The 14,382-nt window shown below is 42.4% G+C and overlaps 1 protein-coding gene across 3 annotated transcripts in view; it reads right to left on the bottom strand.

Annotated features, from left to right (window-relative positions):
- The window catches only part of PDS5B (PDS5 cohesin associated factor B), a 188,921-nt gene extending 175,003 nt beyond the window's left edge, over positions 1-13,918 (bottom strand). For 2 of the 3 annotated variants that reach the window (XM_066381006.1, XM_066381005.1), the window contains exon 1: positions 13,767-13,894. The gene's annotated coding sequence lies outside the window, so the exon portion shown is untranslated. Of the gene's footprint in view, positions 1-13,766 lie in introns of all 3 variants that reach the window. The other variant, XM_066381007.1, reaches the window with a different exon arrangement.
- Positions 13,919-14,382: the final 464 nt, after the last annotated feature.

Raw genomic sequence — 14,382 nt, 5'->3', positions numbered from 1 at the left:
CCACTCACCCGGGGCTAAGGGAACAGGGAGAGAGGAGAGGACCGGAGTAGCAGGAAGACAGTAGTGAGTCTTAGGGTCTGAGCTGCAGCGCCCGCACCCCACACGGCTGAGGGCTCGCCAGAGGGCAGGCGGCGGTTGGACGTGGAGGCGCAGTTCTGTCAGCAGGGGTGGAAGCCTGCTGGCCACCACTGGGCCCAGGTGTGATCTCTGTCTTGCCCGGCTGGGGAGGAGTAGGCGTGCAAAAGTGGTCAAGCACAGCTGCGGGCCGCCTGTAATCCAGCCTCCAGGAGAAGGGCAGGAACCCTGGAAGGAGTGGAGAGAGGCCCTTGAGCAAGGGCACAGGAGCCCAGCCTTGCCCAGTCGACGGAACCAAGGCTTCTGGCCTGACTTGGGAGCCAGCTCCTCCCGCGGGGGTGAAACCAAAAGCCCAGAACAGGCAGAGTCCCGCTACTGAGCGTGGGCATGCAGTCCCGTCCAGACTGTGGAGCCGAGGCTTGCAGCCCTCCCACAAGCGGGCTCCTCCTGCAAGGATGGGGCAAAAGCCTGGAAACAAGGCTCCCACAAGGGGAGACCCGCAACTGAGCAAAGGTGCTCGTCACTGTCCTCAGGGCCGAGCATAACACCACCCACAGGGGCGGGGCGAAGGCCAAGGCCACCAAGGCTTGTATACCCGAGCACGTGATCACAGCCACCCAGAGAAGTAAAGGCAGAAACCACAGCAACAGCCCCAGTGGGAAGGCACTGGCAATGCCCATACTCAAATGCCCTAGGCAGCAACAACAGAGAGGATGGTGGGCTTGCAGACAGACCAGACCTAGGAAACAGAGGCCACACCCAGTGGACTCCAGTGGCCAAGACCTTCTTTTACACAGAGAAGATGAGAAGGCAGAGAAATGCCACACAAATAAGTCAAGAGGAATCCCTAGAAAAGGACCAGCATGAATCAGATATAACCAAATTACCAGATGCAGAGTTTAAAATAATAATTATTAGGATGCTCAAAGATATTAGGACAACAATAGATGGTTATTATGAACACCTAAATAAAGAGATAGCAGATATATAAATGGATATTGAAATAATAAAAAAGAATCAGTCAGAAATGACAAATACAATATCAGAAATGAATAACACAATGGAAGGAATTAAAATAAGGATGGATGAAGCTGAGAATCGAATCAGCAAGTTAGAGGACACGATAAATAAAGGCACGGAAGCAGAGCAGAAAAAAGAAAGGAGACTCAAAAAGTCTGAGGAAACTCTAAGACAGCTGTGACAACATGAAGAGAAATAACATCCGCATCATAGGGGTTCCTGAAGAAGAAGAGAAAGAACAAGGGATAGAGACTTTGTTCAAGTATATCATAGATGAAAACTTCCCACAATTAAGGCAGGAAAACATCTCACATGTTCAAGAAGCACAGAGAACTCCATTAAAGAGAAACCCAAAGATATCAACACCAAGACACATCATAATTAAAATACCAAAGCTAAGTGATAAAGAGAAAATATTAAAAGCTGCTAGAGAAAAAAAGACTATCATCTACAAAGAAGCCCACATAAGGATGACTTCCGACTTCTCAACAGAAACACTTGAGGCCAGAAGAGAATGGCAAGAAATATTCAAAGTAATGCAGAACAAGAGCCTACAACCAGGAATACTTTATCCAGCAAGACTATCGTTTAAAATTGAAGGAGAAATAAAAAGCTTTCCAGACAAAACAAAAAACTCAAGGAATTCACTACAACCAAACCAAGGCTGCAAGAAATGCTAAGGGGCCTGTTGTAAATAGATCAAAGGAGAAAAAGAATATAGCAAAAGAGGAATACAATTTTAAAGAAAAAAATAGCAATAAACAAGTACATATCAATAATAACCTTAGATGTAAATGGATTAAATGACCCAATCAAAAGACATAGGGTAGCTGCGTGGATAAGAAAACAGGACCCATACATATGCTGTCTACAAGAGACACACCTTAAAAAAAAAGATGCACATAGACTGAAGATAAAAGGATAAAAAAAATATTTCACGCAAATGGAAATGAAAAAAAAGCTGGGGTAGCTATACTTATATCAGACAAAATGGACTTTAAAACAAAGACTAAAGTAAGAGATAAAGAAGATCACTACATAATGATAAAGGGAGCAATCCAACAGGAAGATATAACCATTATAAATATCTATGCACCTAATATAGGAGCACCTAAATATATAAAGCAGACTTTGATGGATTTAAAAGGAGAGGTAAATAGCAATACTATAATAGTAGAAGATTTCAATACCCCACTAACATCACTAGATAGATCCTCAAGAAAGAAACTTAACAAAGAAACAGCAGACTTAAAGGACATACTAGATCAACTCGATTCAATAGATATCTTCAGAACCTTTCACCCTAAAGCAGCAGAATATACATTCTTTTCAAGTGCCCATGGTACATTCTAGAATAGACCACATGTTAGGGCACAAAAGCAGTCTTAAATTTAAGATGATTAAAATCATATCGAGCACTTTCTCTGATCACAATGGCATAAAACTAGAAATCAACCACAACAGAAAAACTGAAAAATACTCAAACACTTGAAACTAAATAGCACGTTATTAAATAAAGAATGGGTAAACAATGAAATCAAAGAAGAAATTAAAAACTTCCTAGAAACGAACGATAATGACCATACATCAACTCAAAATTTATGGGACACAGCAAAAGCAGTTCTGAGAGGGAAGTTAATAGCATTACAGGCATACCTCAAGAAGCTAGAAAAAGCTCTAATAAACAACTTGACCCTATATCTAAAAGAACTAGAAAAAGGACAGCAAATAAAGCCCAGAGGTCGTAGAAGGAAGGAAATAATAAAGATCAGAGCAGAAATAAATGACATAGAGGCTAAAGAAACAATACAGAGGATCAATGAAACCAGGAGCTGGTTCTTTGAAAAGGTAAACAAGATTGATAAACCTTTAACCAGACTCACCAAGAAAAAAAAAGAGGGGACTCAAATAAATAAAATTAGAAACGAGAGTGGAGAAATAACAACTGACACAACAGAAATACAAAATATTGTAAGAAAATACTATGAAGAACTGTATACCAAAAAACTAGACAACCTAGATGAAATGGACAAATTCCTTGAAACATATCATCTCCCAAAAATTAATCTGGAAGAATCAGAAAACGTAAACACACCAATTACAACAAATGAGATTAAAACAGTTATCAAAAAGCTCCCAGAAAAGAAAAGTCCTGGGCCTGATGACTTCACAAGTGAATTCTACCAAATATTCAAAGAAGAACTAACTCCTATCCTTTTCAAGCTATTTCAAAAAATTCAAAAGGAAGGAAGACTTCCAAGCTCCTTTTATGAGGCGAACATAATTCTGATTCCAAAACCAGGCAAAGACAACACAAAGAAAGAAAATTATAGGCCAATATCCCTGAAGAATTTAAATGCTAAAATCCTCAACAAAATATTAGCAAACTGGATCCAGCAATATATGAAAAACATCATACACCAGGATCAAGTGGGATTTATTCTTGGGAGGCAAGGCTGGTACAATATTCGTAAATCAATCAATGTGATTCATCACATAAACAAAAGGAAGGATAAAAACCACATGGTACTTTCAATAGATGTAGAAAAAGCATTTGATAAAATCCAGCACCCATTCATGATCAAAACTCTCAGCAAAGTGGGAATACAGGGAACATACCTCAACATGATAATGGCCATCTATGACAAACCCACAGCCAACATCATACTCAATGGGCAAAAATTAAAAGCAATCCCCTTAAGATCAGGAACAAGGCAGGGGTGCCCCCTTTCACCACTCTTATTCAACATAGTCCTGGAAGTCCTGGTCACAGCAATCAGACAAGAAAAAGAAATAAAAGGCACCCAAATTGGAAAAGAAGAAGTAAAACTATCATTATTTGCAGATGACATGATATTGTATATAGAAAGCCCTAAAGTCTCAGTCAAAAAACTACTAGACCTGATAAATGAATTCAGCAAGGTGGCAGGATATAAAATTAATACTCAGAATTCAGAGGCATTTTTATACACTAACAATGAACTGTCAGAAAGAGAAATTAAGGAATCAATCTCCTTTACCATTGCAACCAAAAAAATAAAGTACTTAGGAATAAATTTAACCAGAGAGATTAAAGACTTGTACTCAGAAAATTATAAAATATTGATCAAAGAAATCAGGGAAGATACAAACAAGTGGAAGTGTATACCGTGCTCATGGTTAGGAAGAATAAACATCATTAAAAGGTCTATATTACCCAAAGCAATTTATAAATTCAATGCAATACTGAATAAAATACCAATGACTTACTTCAAAGATATAGAACACATATTCCAAAAATTTATATGGAACCAAAAGGGAACACGAATAACCTCAGCAATCTTGAAAAGGAAGACTAGAGTGGAAGGTATCACACTTCCGGATATCAAGTTATACTATAAGGCCACTGTACAAAACAGCCTGGTACTGGCATAAGAACAGGCATTTAGATCAATGGAACAGAACTGAGAACCCAGAAATAAACCCACACCTTTATGGACAACTGATATTTGACAAAGGAGGTAAGAGCATACATTGGAGTAAAGACAGCCTCTTCAACAAATGGTGCTGGGAAAATTTGAAAGCTACCTGCAAAAAAATGAAACTAGACCACCAACTTACACCATTCACAAAAATAAACTCAAAAAGGATAAAAGACTTAAATGTAAGCCGTGAAACCGTAAGCATCTTAGAAGAAAACATAGGCAGTAATCTCTCTGACATTTCTCGCAGCAATATATTTGCTGATTTGTCTGCACAGGCAAGTGAAATAAAAGACAGGATAAACAAATGGGACTATATCAAACTGAAAAGCTTCTGCACAGCTAAAGACAATAAGAACAGAATAAAAAGACAAACTACACAATGGTAGAACATATTTGACAAAGCATCTGATAAGGGGTTAATAATCAAAATTTATAAAGAACTTGTAAAACTTAATACAAGGAAGACAAACAATCCAATCCAAAAATGGGCAAAAGAAATGAATAGACACTTCTCCAAAAAGGACATACAGATGGCCAATAGGCATATGAAAAAATGCTCAACATCACTAATCATTAGAGAAATGCAAATTAAAACCACAATGAGATATAACCTCACACCAGTCAGAATGGTGCTCATCAACAAAACAACACAGATTAAGTGCTGGCAAGGATGTGGAGAAAAGGGAACCCTCCTGCACTGCTGGTGGGAATGCAGACTGATGCAGCCACTGTGGAAAACAGTATGCAGATTCCTCAAAAAATTAAAATTCGAACTGCCTTTTGACCCAGCTATCCCACCTTTAGGAATATACCCCAAGAACACCATAGCACTGTATGAAGAGAAGAAATGCATCTCCATGTTTATGGCAGCATTGTTCATAATAGCAAAGATCTGGAAATAGCCCAAGTGTCCGTCAGAGGACAAGTGGATTAAAAAGCTTTGGTCATATATACTATAGAATACTACTCAGCCATAAGAAATGATGACATCGGATCATTTACAACAACATGGATGAACCTTGATAACATTATACTAAGCGAAATAAATCAGAAAAAACTAAGAACTATATGATTCCATACATAGGTGGGACATAAAAATGAGACTCAGAGACATGGGCAAGAGTGTGAGGGTTATGGGGTGGGGGGGTAGAGGGAGTGGGATGGGGGAGGGGAGGGGCACAAAGAAAACCAGTTAGATGGTGACAAAAGACAATTGGACTTTGGGTGATGGGAATGCAGCATAAGCAAATGGCAAAATAACCTAGAGCTGTTTTCTCTGAACATATGTACCCTGATTTATCAATGTCACTGCATTAAAATTAATCAAAAAAAAGTTGAGATGTGTTTCAACTTACACCATTAGCATCGTACTTACAGACTACGTGGAAGAACTAGTTTGGTTGCACGTAGTGGAATACACAGTACAGTGTACAGTACAGTATATTTATGTCCCATCCCTTTTTCTGTGGCTTAGTTGTATTTTTATGGTTTAAGATTTTACAACTGTGTTAGGATGGACAGGTAAGTGACTTAGACTAGGGTGTGTTTTAACTTACACCAAAATTCAGGTTGTCACTGTCATAGGAACAGAATTGTATTATAACCCAAGGACTCCATACTTACACATTTGGCCTGGCTTATGTAATGAGATAAGGGGTGATGGAAAGTGACAAAGGGGTTTCATTTTTGGAAGACAAAAATATTCTATAATCAGTTTGTGGTGAAAGTTATACAAACCTGTGAATGTATTAGAAAACAATGAATTACATATGTTCAGTAAGTGACTTATGGTATGCAAATTATATCTCAAATCTGTTTTTAAAAATGGGATAGTATACCATAATCCCCACTTTACAAATTAGAAAACAGGCTTGGGTAACTTGCCTACAGTGACACAGATAGCTCAGGACAGATACAGGATAAAAACCCATGCAGTCCTGACTCTTAAGTACTCTGTATTCGTACCCACCATGTTCTTTTGTCTTCCATAAAAAGGAACTTCTCTCACCAAGCATCCTATGAAAGCCCTAAATTCGCTCTCACTGCTGTTCAGTTAAACACTAGAGCAGGACCACAGAGCCTTGACGTGATTACGTTACACCGTAAAGGTAGGGAAAAAGTCAAAAGCGTTTAAAGAAAGGTACCAAAGACAGAGGAGAGAAAAAACAAAACTCAAGAGCTAAATTTCAAAGCTTGTCATTTTGAGCATAAGATTACATGAAAGAGCCCTGGCCGGTTGGCTCAGCGGTAGAGCGTCGACCTAGCGTGCGGAGGACCCGGGTTCGATTCCGGCCAGGGCACACAGGAGAAGCGCCCATTTGCTTCTCCACCCCTCCGCCGCGCTTTCCTCTCTGTCTCTCTCTTCCCCTCCCGCAGCCAAGGCTCCATTGGAGCAAAGATGGCCCGGGCGCTGGGGATGGCTCTGTGGCCTCTGCCCCAGGCACTAGAGTGGCTCTGGTCGCAACATGGCGACGCCCAGGATGGGCAGAGCATTGCCCCCTGGTGGGCAGAGCATCGCCCCTGATGGGCGTGCCGGGTGGATCCTGGTCGGGCGCATGCGGGAGTCTGTCTGACTGTCTCTCCCTGTTTCCAGCTTCAGAAAAAAATGAAAAAAAAAAAAAAAAGATTACATGAAAGATTACTACTGCATGATTGCTATCATAAAGCTGGTGGATAGACCTAATGAGGCGCGCTGGGGGTTACCGCAGGCTTCTGGGAGTAGCTCCTAGACTATGGTTTCTCAGCCTCGGCACTACTGTATTGACATTTTGGCCCAGATAATTTTTTGTCATGGAGGGCTTTCCTAAACACTGTAGGATGTTTAGCAACATCCTTGGCCTCTACTTACTAAATTAGATGCCAGTGGCACCAATTTATCCCCTCACCCCAGTTTTAACAACCAAAATATCTCCAGACATTGTCAAATGGAGACAGACAAGATCCTTTTTTTTAACAGCTTTGTGATATCTTTGAAATATAAATACTGTATATATTTAAAGTATACAACATGACATTTTGATATATGTGTGCATTATAAAAAGATAGCCACAGTCAAGCTAATTATCAATATCTCTTTTTTATAATCAAATGAGAGACAGGGAGGCGTAGAGATTGACTCCCCCATGTGCCCTGGCGGGGATCCAACCAGCAACCCCCGTCTGGGGCTGATGCTCTGCCCATCTGGAGCCACTCTTCCACTGCTCGGCAACCAAGCTATGGCAGTGCCTGAGATGAGCCCATGGAGCCACGCTCAGCACTGGGGCCAACATGCTCATTCAAGCCATGGCTGCCGGAAGGGAAGAGGAGGGCGGCGGAGAAGCAAATGAGTGTTTCTCCTGTGTACCCTGACTAGGAATCAAACCTGGGACTTACACACGCTGGGCTGATGCTCTACCGCTGGGCCAACCTGCCAGGACCAACATCTCTACACAGTTACCATGATAGTAGTGGTGGGGGGTGGGGAGGGTGTAACAGACAAGGCCTTTTAAACCAGGGGTCCCCAAACTTTTTACACAGGGGGCCAGTTCACTGTCCCTCAGACCATTGGAGGGCCGGAGTATAAAAAAAACTATGAACAAATCCCTATGCACACTGCACATATCTTATTTTTAAGTAAAAAAACAAAACGGGAACAAATACAATATTTAAAATAAAGAATAAGTAAATTTAAATCAACAACTGACCAGTATTTCAATGGGAACTATGCTCCTCTCACTGACCACCAATGAAACAGGTGCCCCTTCCAGAAGTGCAGTGGGGGCCGGATAAATGGCCTCAGGGGCCCGCATGTGGCCCACGGGCCGTAGTTTGGGGACCCCTGTTTTAAACCAGTCACCTCCCAAGACTAGTTTAAAAAAAAAACCTCATTTCATAAAAAAATGTAAAGCTGAGGTTAGGGACTGCATGTAGGGATTAAATAGAGTGAAGGATTAAATAGAGTGAAAGTCTATCCAACATCCCCAGATTTCTATGCAGTTCAGCCCATAAGGCCTCTGACAGAATATAATTACTAAAGATTAGTAAACAGATGTAAAAAATGCTAGAGAAAAGAGCTGTTCCCTTTGACTAATATGGAGAAAAATCTGTTTCTCTGATAAGAAAGACTAAGTATCCCTCATCTCTGGGGGAACTGAAAAACCAAGGTCAAGGTTGCCAACCTGCCAGGGAAAAGGAGCAAATCAAAGGACAGTCTATATAAAAATGAAATGACGATTGGGGGCAGGAGGAGGGAGAGGTGAGTCAGTAGGAGATAGAGCTGAGTCTATACAAAATTTGCCCTGACTCTCAAATCTCTTTCCTTGCCTTTTCTCCTGTTAACATTTTAGCCTCTCCATGCAGAGCTTTGTTCCCTTGTCAAGACACCATGGTCTCCGAACTCTTACTCCTCTCTGTAAGTTCCATTCCCATCAGGTCATTTTAGATGAGGGGGTCTGGGGTGGGGACACAAGTAAATTAAGCTACGTGATCCAAAGTATGTGCTGCAATGATTCTCTGTCCAACAAGCACATTTCGCTCATATCAAAAAAATGCAAACCCAAAACAAGATATAAATTTCACATATCAAGTTGTCAAAAAAATGTAAAGTTTAATAAAGTCCAATACCAGTGCGCATGTAACAGGCATACTCATATACTGCTGGTTAGTGTAAATTGTTAGCACCCAAGGATCACTTAAAAGGAGTCAGAACAAATGATACATCCATATAATAAATTACTCTAATTTTTAAAATGTTTACCTATATATGCCAATATGAAAAAAAGCTCTATAACATTAACTAAGGAAAACAGTAAAATGCAGTTTAAAAGTAAACAGTCTGATATACAATTAATGTAAAATATTTTGAAAAGTAACCTTTCTGGAAACAGTTACCAGTAATAGTGAGTTACCTTTTAAGATGCTCTAACCAACTGAGCTACCTGGTCAAGGCTAGAATTTTTTACAATATACATGTATAACTTCTAACTTAAAATACACAATGCTTTAATATACTCTATTTCCCCAAACCTTAACCACTACTCGCATCACCAACTCTGCAACCCCCAAGCCAACCAAATATCTGAAGGCAGAATTTCAAGTACCACGGGATATACTTTTGGATATATATCTGGGGCTTTTCTTTAAATCTTTTCACTTCTTTCTCTAAGACCTTCTAGGAAATAAAAGAGAAAAAGAATCCCTATACTGCCCAGAAAACCACAATTTCACTCCCATATTAAAAAAAAAAAATGCTACCCTTGTAGAATCACTTAACAGCAGGGATTGCATTCTGGTTTTTCTCAGTTCTCATCAGCGAGGCGCAGGTGGTTAACCACGACTCTAAACTTCCATAGGGCAGGATCTCAGTCCTGGTTACTGCATCACCCATGGTACAATATGTATATGGAAGCTTAGTTATTTGTTCATTATAACTGAACCTGTCCAGAACATTCCCTGTCAGAGACACACCCCCATCTAAACCAAGTATTTCTAATTACTACTTATGATTAATGTCTAATCATTACAGAATAACTATTATGAATATTCTTAATATCTCAGATGAATAGCTTTAAGATATAAACAACTAAATTTTACTCCTCTTTAATCTTCATGATTTTCTCACTGTGGATGATCACCATGTTAACTACAACAGTAACTGTTTCAAAGCAGCAAACTTAACCTTACTTTTGAACTAATTTGTGAGAAAGTTTTAAAACCTTTATCTAATATGGGGGAAAATGGGTATAATCAGGTGGTTCATAACAGTACAGTGTGAGGAAAGAGATGACCTCTAAGATGGAAGGAGTGAGAATTGTGAACCATTAACAAGTTCTTAAAAAGGCTTTAAAAGTAAATACATTCTCACAGAAATTACTGAGTTTATTTTTAGGGGTGTTTTTTTTTTTAATTTATTGATTTTAGAGAGAGGATAAAACCCGCACCTTGGCATATAGAGACGCTCTAACCAACTGACCTACCCAGCCAGGACCTGGGTTTACTTTTAAACTATTGTTAGAATTTTTAATATTCTCAAACCAAATACCTATTGTAATTTGAAGTGACAAATGACTTACAAAGCAAATTGTTTAAAAGTAAACACACACACACACCTCATATATCACATACGTCTTATAACAAAAGAAAGTTTGATACCATCTTTTCCAAATTACTCTGGCTTATCAATTTTACAAAGAATAAATAAATGGCATGTCAAGTGTTACACAATCGAAGAGCACACAGCTCCAGGAGACAGAGACATGCAAGAGGTTATCTTCTGAGACAACTTAAGTAGACTGAATCCTGAACAGAAATTATTAAAACCAGGCTCTGAAACAGATGGTTAACCTTGAAACTTTATTTCTCAGTTGAATGAATGAATGAATGAATGAATGAATGAATGAATGGATGGATGAATGAATGAAAAGGGGAGAAGAGGATGGAGAAGAACACACTACCTGGCTATAATTTTAAATACTGCTTAAATCCTAAATAAAATAATGCAGACTATGGGGAAGCTTCTAAACTTCCAAGAGGAAGGGCGGCCACAATGCCACATGAATATGACTCTGACTTTCAATAAATCAATTATATGACAATATAAACCTAATTCTCATGTACTTAAGTGAGCTGGACATCATGTTTAATTTTTCTTGTAGCTGTCTAACACTAACAAAGGAAACACACAGATTTTTTATTTTCTAATATAAATACAATACTTGTCATCCAAGCTAAATCACAGTGAGCATTCCTATTAGTTCTAGGAACATATATGATCAAAAAAAGTAGTACTGAGGAACCAAAGGACAATCCTAATTCTCCTACAGGGAGAGAACAAAAGAACACAACCTCCTAAAACACTCCCCTCCTCACAGAGCATTTATCCTACCATATCAATCTTCAGCAGGGCATGGCCTGTCTAATACAGGGTATCACTTTATTTTATGCTTAACAAATTACTGATAAACCTAGTCCTCAAAATCTCCCTCTTTGTGACGGTTAAAACTACAGAGCACTTTTAAATAAAATTTAAAAATAACAACTTTATCCAACAGCCAACTTGGCAAAACTACATGTCCAATAAGCTTAATACAAACCATCTCATGACGAGAATCAGCTCCCCACATTTTTATCTACTTTAATTCTTGGGGAAAGTGAGGGAAAAGAAAGACATAACCAGACAGAAATAAAAGCTGCAGGAAGAACAAAAGCTGCTGTGAAAGCAGAGTTAACAGAAGGAGAATTACCCTCAACAAAACGGGAGAAAATTAAAAAGGGGGCACAAAAGTCATCTTTAAAAAAAGGTCAACCCAAACACTACCTTGTCATTTAAAGTACGCCGTTAAGAAAAACCCAGTAAAGCGGAGGATAACTATTACACCATAAAAAAGGCAATAAACAACTACTTCAATAATCAAAGAGAATCTAAAGTGCATCTTTTCCATATACAATGTATATTTGTAAATTTATTTCGAAGGAATGTTTTGACTTAAGATGTTGAGAATAAATATATCTTAACTAAGAAGACCCATGTTGAACCTTTTACCTACATATCACCACTCTACATTTTAATTGAGTTTTCTGCTATCACCAGGTGATACAAGGTTATTCCACAAACTGACCTGCGTACACCACAGGAATGCTCATTTTATTGACTCGAAAAATGCTAACATGCCCCACATAAGTACTACATAGATTAAGAAGCGTCCTTTCTAGCCCTTATTTTGCTTAATACCACTTTTGTATTTTTAGCTATTTTACAATATTTGACTAGTGCACGAGTTAATACAGAAAATGTTGTATCTTATAACTTGATTTACATGCATTGACTGAGAACAATGGTTATATTACCCTTCCAGTTTTAAACGATTATGATTTGTCCACAGTTCATCTTTTATAAACACACTTGAGTTTTTAGAGGTTATCAGACATTAGAAGACTCCTAAATCACTACTCACGACAGCAGATCACTCCTGGGAATAAAGGGCTGTCTCCCAAGTTTGTAGAACTACTTGGGAGACAGTAGTTCTCTAAAACAGGGTAGGTCGATAGGGACAGTACTGACCATAATCATTTTATAATCAGAGTAAGAGAAGAGCGAGAGGTTCGTTCTTCCAAGTAGAAACAAAGGGTTCCCTTTATTGGGTTGGTAAAGATGCTACTACAAACGGCCGCCGAGCGGACAAGGAGTTGCTCTTTCAAAGACGTCCCGGGGCGGAGCGGGTCCCCGCGGAGCGACGCCGAAAGCGACGAAGCGCCGCATTTCAGGGCTCACATTCACGCCGGCAAATAACTGTCCCGCAGCTGAGCGCGGCTTGCGCATTTACACCCAGTCAGCACTGACAAACAGGGTTTTGTCTCGAAGGCAAACTTTTCAAGTGTCACTAAAATCAGAGAATGCAAAAAGTGTTCACTATCTTCTACTGCACACCCTTCCGTTCCTCGTCGTTTCCACCCCGAAGCTTGCAAAAGGAGAGCTAAAACCGAGCTGTCGCCTAGGACACCTCCCCGGTCCGGGGTGCCGGGCTCCTGCCCCACCAGGTCCTCGGGTCCCCCGGCACCGGCGCCAGGAGGCGCGTTGCGCGCGCTTTAGCTCCGCCGACTGGCGAGGAACCGCGTAAAAATGTCACCGGGGGCAGCCCGTTTCCCTCACCCGGAGTAGAGGCCGGCGGCGCGGGCGAGGCGCGGGGACCCGGTGGAGGGCGCGAGAAAGACGAGGCCGCCCGCCGCCAGCTCAGCTCGGCGCGCCTCCCGCGCGGCGCCCGGAAGGGGGACCCTCCAGCGGGAGGACTCACCGGAGCAGCGCGCCGCCCGCCCCGGGAAGCAGCCGCGGCCGCCCGCCGGCGGGGGAGGGGCGGCCAGCCGGACCCCCGCCCGCGCGCAAGGTCACCGCCCGCCGCCTTCGCCGCCGCGGCGCCCCGGCCCGGGCCAGGGCGGCAAGTTTAATTTCCCGGGGCTGCGGCGCAGTCCGCGGCGTGGACGGAGCGGGGCCGCGGGCCGCCCCACCCCCACCGCCCGGCCGGCCCACGCCCCCGGCCCGCGCTCCGCCGCCCGGCCCCAGCGCCGCCAGGCAGCCGGCGGCTGCAGCCCCCGGAGCGCGAGGGCTCGGCTCGCCTGGCGGGCGGCCGGCGTGGAGCCCCGCCAGACACCGCCGCCGGGGCCGGCGCTGAAAAATGGAGCGCGGCGACCAGAAAGGAGAGACGATTTCTTTCCGTTAACTGAATCATTTCTTACCTCCGGGCGTCCGACTCGTTACTCCTCTCCCGCCGCAGCTCTCCGGGATCCTCCACCGCCGCCGCCGCCGCCGCCGCATCCAATCGCCTCCTCCCCCCCTCCCCTTCCGCAGCCAGCCGGGTCGTTCCTCCTCCTCTCCGCTTCAAAATGGCGCCAAGCGCTCTCCGGCGGCTGCTCCAATCGAACCGCCGCGGACAGCACCCGGGGGCAGGCGAAGCGCGGCGTGGGTGCGCAGCGCCCCCTGCCGACCCGACAACCCGCGAGCGCGCGCCCTCCGCCTCACCCCGCTCCCCGCCGCCTCGCCTGTGCACACGCGCGCGGTCCCACTCTGCCCCGCCCCGCCGCGCGCGCACGCAGCTGCACGGTCAAGTCTCTGCTGTGGCCCGGGTCGTGGAAAGACTCGTCTCTATCCCTGCTATTTCTTACTCTGCGACTTTTGCTGAAAACCACATAAATTGCAATAGATCGTTAACTTGATGGATAAAAGTTGGGCTTTTTATTTTTTAAAGCACTGAAACTGAATACAGATGTTGTCCTATGTAAATGAAATTGGTACTAATTACTTCTCTCCTTACTGACCTAACCAACTCAAAATGCCATAAAATAGTTTTCTACA

Source organism: Saccopteryx leptura, chromosome 4 (genome assembly GCF_036850995.1).
Source record: "Saccopteryx leptura isolate mSacLep1 chromosome 4, mSacLep1_pri_phased_curated, whole genome shotgun sequence".
Taxonomy (NCBI): domain Eukaryota; kingdom Metazoa; phylum Chordata; class Mammalia; order Chiroptera; family Emballonuridae; genus Saccopteryx; species Saccopteryx leptura.
This window is presented reverse-complemented; position numbering and strand designations above follow the sequence as displayed.